General features: G+C 33.2%; 1 long non-coding RNA gene across 1 annotated transcript; it reads left to right on the top strand.

Annotated features, from left to right (window-relative positions):
* Positions 1 to 507: 507 nt before the first annotated feature.
* LOC146906171 (uncharacterized) lies at positions 508 to 2524 on the top strand. The gene is made up of 2 exons (XR_015019656.1): positions 508 to 1374; positions 2173 to 2524. It is a non-coding gene; the product is annotated as an uncharacterized LOC146906171 (long non-coding RNA).
* The last annotated feature ends 3476 nt before the right edge of the window (positions 2525 to 6000 follow it).

Here is a 6000-nt window from a genome sequence, read left to right as displayed (position 1 = left end):
CACCTACGTTAAAATCACAATCAAATCAAAGAATAACAAGATAAAGAGAGTAGAGTATACAGAACAATATACCAAGGATTTGTTCATCCAGTTCGGCCTAATAATGACCTACATATGGAGGAGAGAGTTCTCTCCACCTCACTATCAAAAAGTTCTTTACAAACATATATAGAAAAGAGTTACAAGTTTTAGCCTTAACAAGCTCTCCAAGAGGAATCTTAATTTCTACCATCTTTCCAAATCTTTTCACATCTCCAAAAGACTCAATGATTACACTATCCAAGGTGTGTCCCTCTCTCTTATTCTTAAAAGTTATTAGGTTTGCAACTACTAAACCCTAAAATTTTGGCTCTAATTTTGCAACATTAAATGCTAATCAGGTTAACCCTACAAATATTTCCCTCCTAAATTCAAGTCAGTTTGAATTTCAAATTTTTCCTTTGAAAAAATAAGTGAAAAATTGGTGCATTTACTAGGTATATGTTGTTTATCGTGATATTTGTTTTCAATGCCCAATTTCTCTCTTCTCTCCTCATCTCTCAAAACCGTTTCCTCCATACTCTCTCTTCTTCCTCCGCGATCTCTCTTTCTCTCTTTTCCTGAATCACTTCTTTTTCTCTTTCACTCCTCAAATAAATCACGCCCTTCTTTACAATCTCGACACACTCACCAGACAAAGAGAAAGAATCCATTTTCACTTTCCCTATTTGATTTTCATAGAAACCCTCAACCCTAACTGTGACAGATTTGATTTCTGCTCCCATTGACCATCTTTTATTTTTGTTTTTGCAATTTTAATTGTTTTTTTCTTTCATGTTTTGTTGCGTTTCATCTGATTTTTTTCTTTTGGGTTATGAATGTTTAAGATTTTCACTTGAGAATATTAGAAGAAGATGCTTTGGTTTAAGACCCCAAGATGATGTGTATTCTAATTCTAATTCAGCCTTTTTAGTTTGAATTTGAGTTGTAAAAGGTTTTAGATTTTTTTTTGCATGTTTTGATTTGTGAAAGGTTTTTAATTATGGTCGGTCTGGGTAAGTTGCTTCATTTTCCAGTTTCTTTATCTGGTTGCTTTGAAGCGTTGAGCATGGTTGTATATAGGGTGGTTGTGCATGATTGTTTTATGATTCTTAACTTTACCTGTGATAGCATGTTACTTCTATTGCTAAATAATGACCAAAGACAATTACAATTTGATAATTTGTAAAAGTATTATAATTTACTTCATATTTTGACAATTATATGACAGATTTGTTCATCTAAAATAGACACTTTCATTATCTATTTTTGTAGGTTGAATGGTTTTGCAATAGCCAAATTCAACACAGTGAATCTTGGAAGAAAAATGATTATGCAAGTTGAAAGAAAAAAAAGGTACAATTAGGAGATATGTGAAGAATTACATCATATTTCTCCACCTTTAAAGAAACTTACAAGCTATGTCAGTCAAGAAATTGTTTTGAAATCACTTGATTTGAACGATAATTGGCAATAAGTATGATATGTCACAGTGGCCTGCAATAATGGTTTAAAGTTAATAGTTAGGAAGTTGTTAGTTGTTAGTTACTGGTATTAGTCTCCAATTCAATTTTTATACGGGTCTTTAAAGGTCTTCTGCAGAGAACTCTTTCTCAAGTAGGATCTCCACAAGCTTCTATAAGCCTAAGTCGGTATTAATGGTTCTTAAACTTCAGACATGTAAATCAGTTTCTAATCCTAAATATCCTGTATTGGTTTTACATTGAATTGGATAATTTGAAAACTTTTAATTGGTTGCGCATGTACATGCATTTCAAAGATGCTCATATATGCTACTGAACAATATGAGAAGTGATTTTTCCTTTCATATGTGATGAAACAAATAGGATGAATAATGTTTAGTTGAATTAAACTTCTACATACACAAGGAATTTGTGACGGGTTCAAGAATAACCAAGGCAAGTATTAACATAAATAATTAGTTATCAGTTATCACAACATGGACTTGCTTTTTCGTTTGATTTTTGTGCATCATATCTGATTTCTTGCCTATTTCCTTGGAGTCCTATTTGTTCAACTATAAGTAGTTTCAATCAAAATTTAGGTGTCACTATATTGTTGCTTACTTTTTCATTAATTATAGTCAATTGTTGCTATACAATGAGTGGTTGTGGTTATGGTATCTTTTTGCAGATATGAAAATAGCTTGGGAAAGATTTTGGAATCACAACTTTTGACAAATTTCGGTTTAAGATGGATCATCACAAGTCAAACGAGCACTTAATTTTTGAAGATGGGTAGAGAAAAAATAGAGCAGCAAAGGCTAGACTTCTTAGAAAAAATGTTCTTCAAGTTAAGAAAACAAAAAGGTTGAAAACAATGTCAAAAGAAAATGCTCCAAGATCAAGCATGATAACGCCACATAATGTCTCAACTTTCAGATCATTTTGCAATATCTTTTAAAGTTGTTTACTTAAGTTTTTTGACCATTCAGAAGTTGTTTTAATTTGTATGAAGTTGACATTGAAAAGTTTGTTGATTGCAAGTATTTTGTGTCTCTATTATTTTTATTTTAGATATAGTAATATTATGTAACCCATGCAGTTAAGCTAAAATTAATCCTTTGATTATTGAAACATTCATTGAGTATTAAGTATTTTCAAATTTACATTATAACTACACCACCAAAACAAAATACATTATGAAATGATTTTAGCTCATAAGACCCGTGCAGTTGTTTTCTAACTCTAGAATCTAACCTACAAAAGGAACCAAACCTTAGCAAGCCATGTGTGTGTGTGTGTGTGTGTGTGTGTTATCAAGTAGCCTAGTGATTAGAATTCACCTTATACGGTAAATAAGTTGAGTTTTCGGGGTTCGAACCCCGCCCAGAATATGACAATGCATTGTCATTGCTAACTGAGTTATGCTAACGGAGACAACAAATCATATATTTTAACTTTGAAAATAACATTTTGAGTATCTTAAATTTATATTTTTATCTTGTGGAGGCCATAGCCTTCATTCCCTTACACATGCATCCCACCATTTCGTAGTTTGAAAAAATGCATGCATCTGGAACCATACATGCATGAGCAGTGGCGTGTCCAAGATCTTGGATCAGGGAGTGCGGATTATGAACTTTAATGAGTAATTATAAATATATAAAGAATTGGTTATAAGTTTTTAGTCACTAAAAATTCATTAGGTTCGTTTTTAGTTTCTCTTGAAAATGAATTTTTTTTCAAAATTTTTGAAATTTGCAATTTTTTTAGTAAATAGACGAAGTGACAATTGTTATTAAAAACTCACATGCAAGTGACAATTTCAACATTTTTGTCAGTTGAGTTACAACTTATGGATGAAATTTACCATTTTTATCGTTTATTTTTTAAAATATCTCATCCGCGACAATCTTTCAATGATAAAAAATGATTCTGTAAAAAATAAAAGGATAAAACGTCAAAAGAGTGTAGTTAGTGCTAAGATAAAAGTAAAGTTTTATATTTTCAAGACAATGTTTCTATTAAGGAATTTCTTAATCAATGCCCTTAATAATTTTGTTGATTTGATGAATAATTTTGTTCAATCCGAGATCACTCCTTTGCCCCCACCTCCAAAGTATTCTTGATGAACCTCTTCAACTTTTCAAATGTCCTAATTGACAGCCATCAATTCGACTAATTAATCGTGGCTCCGATGAATATGCTAATTTTATTGCTTCGTTGGGTCATAAGAGCTCTTTTTCTTTATCCATTTTAAAGAACTCTTGTCCTCTTTTAAATTCTTTAATATTTGTAATCTCTTGAGTTATCGTTAATTGGGTTCCTTTTTACCAAAAAAATACACTCTTATTATACATTTATAATTATTTTAAGTACGAACTAATTAGATTTCTCACGTGTCCTTTTCTCACTAGTTCTCCCATCATGTCGTACCAAGAAGAAACGAAAAAGAAACTCCAATAATGTTAATTTGATGTTAATGTTAAACATGTCTTCAACATCAATCGTACCCATTTTGTTTGAACATGATCACGGGCACAAGTAGCTCTACTATTTAAGAGAATAAGACAGTCGATAACTAACGTACGGTTCACGTGCAAGCAAAAAATAAAAGATATATGCAACACTCTCCAAATTAGTGCTTGTCATCACAAACAAAAGGGCGGTTTTAGAGACCCACCATTTCACTAAAATAACTTGCAAATTATATCCTGAGATTATATGTAAATTGACAGAAGAATAAATATCTGCCTAATAATTAATGACATTCTCTAAAACAAAATATACACGATATTCGATATATATTACTCTCCAACAAAAAAAATTCCCATGCACATTAGTAAAAACTTACACTTTTATATAAAGATAGATCAGCAACTTTTTTGTTGGCGACCTATCAAGCAGTGTACATGAACTCTGTTGTTTTTTTTTTTAAAAGTAAATCATATTCATTCATTCAAATTGATAGAGTACATCTGTAATATACCGCCTGTCAGTATCGGTATATTACCCGTTGACCGTGTCAGATGAATTTAATTCATGAAAAGTAAGTTAATGGAAATATTTTATGAGATGTCAGCTTTTTACGGGAAAAGTATCAGAGTTGTTTTAAACACACTTGAGGCAAGGGCAAATTGGTAATTTCATGAAAAAGGGATATTTAAGCAAGTTGGGGCCAAAATATCTCATTTTCCCTTTGTGTTTCTCTCTCTAGGTTTTGGCATAAGCTTTCTCTTCCTTCTCTCTTCTTCGATCGATTTCTTTTCTCTCTTCCCACCTCACAAATTTATCAAATCTTCTTCCCTCAAGGCAAGGCTTTGATCTATGTTTCTCCAAGATCATAGAGATGTATGCAAGCTAGAGTTTTGTTGGAATCTCTTCTTTCCTCTCATCCCTCATGCCACTCTCTCTTTCTCTCTTCACCAATCTTTCATGACATTCCATCCTCACATGGTAAGTTCCAAACTTGTTCCTTTGTGGACACTTAAGATTAAGGAAGTGTGTATTGTGTTTGATTCTTCTATTTTCTCCTCTTGAAGAAGTGAATGGAAAACTAGGGTTTGATGTATGGGGAAGATGGATTCTAAATTGGTACAAGGAATGGTCTCTACATGATCAAGGTAATAATATTAAGTTTGAATGGATTGATATTTTTATCCTTCCTCACAAAGAATTCCTCTTGATGTTAAGGTTTGATTATGTGTTTTGAGGGTGCTGTTAGGAGCATGGTTTGGAGCTTGATAAGGAGTCTTGGTTTGCAAGAATAGGATGACAAGTTTGAATGGTATGGGTTAAGAGTGCAAGAGAATCAAGTTAGGGCTTTAATGCTTGGACGCTTGTTAATGCTTCAAGATTTTGCTAGGTGAGTTCCATAGATAGAATTCCCACCCTTTGGGATTATGATTATGCTATGTATGTATATTATGAATAATAAGAAATTCTAGGGTTTAAGTGTTAGTCTAGTTGCCCCTTTTTATGCCATGCATGCTATACATGTTAATACTTGCCATATGCATGTTTTACAAGTTTCATTTGATCAATTATGTTCCAAAATACTTAGAGACACTTGGTTTGAGGTTTTTGGGTCAAAAATACCATTTTTAAGTGTTCTGGACTGTCCTAACTCGCCACGGCGAGTTATTACTCGCCACGGCGAGCTAGAACTCCGAAAGGGGGGTCCTTCTCGCCCCCAACTCGCCTCCCCAGCAAATCTACTCGCCTAGGCGAGTAAGACAGTGAGAAACCTCACTGTTTTGCTTGCTTTAGGCAGGCATGGGGATTCGCGACGCGGTTTTCTCCGTGGTGTCTTTTTACGAAAGTAAACCCCTCAAACCAAGGTCCCAAATGATGATCAATGAAAGCAAGATTCTTATGTTAAAGAGGCAAGTATTATACATATTAGTAAGGCATGGCATACGAGAGAATCATGTCATGAATCGGGTAGTAAGTTACTCATTAAGCAAGGGAAAAACTAAAGCCTCGACATAGTTGTCGAGAACTAGCTAGTTAGCATGAA

Source organism: Medicago sativa, chromosome 7, assembly GCF_051527215.1.
Source record: "Medicago sativa cultivar Bolivia chromosome 7, Bolivia_mono, whole genome shotgun sequence".
NCBI lineage: Eukaryota > Viridiplantae > Streptophyta > Magnoliopsida > Fabales > Fabaceae > Medicago > Medicago sativa.
Note: the sequence above shows the minus strand (reverse complement) of the source record. Positions and strands in the feature narration are given on the sequence as shown.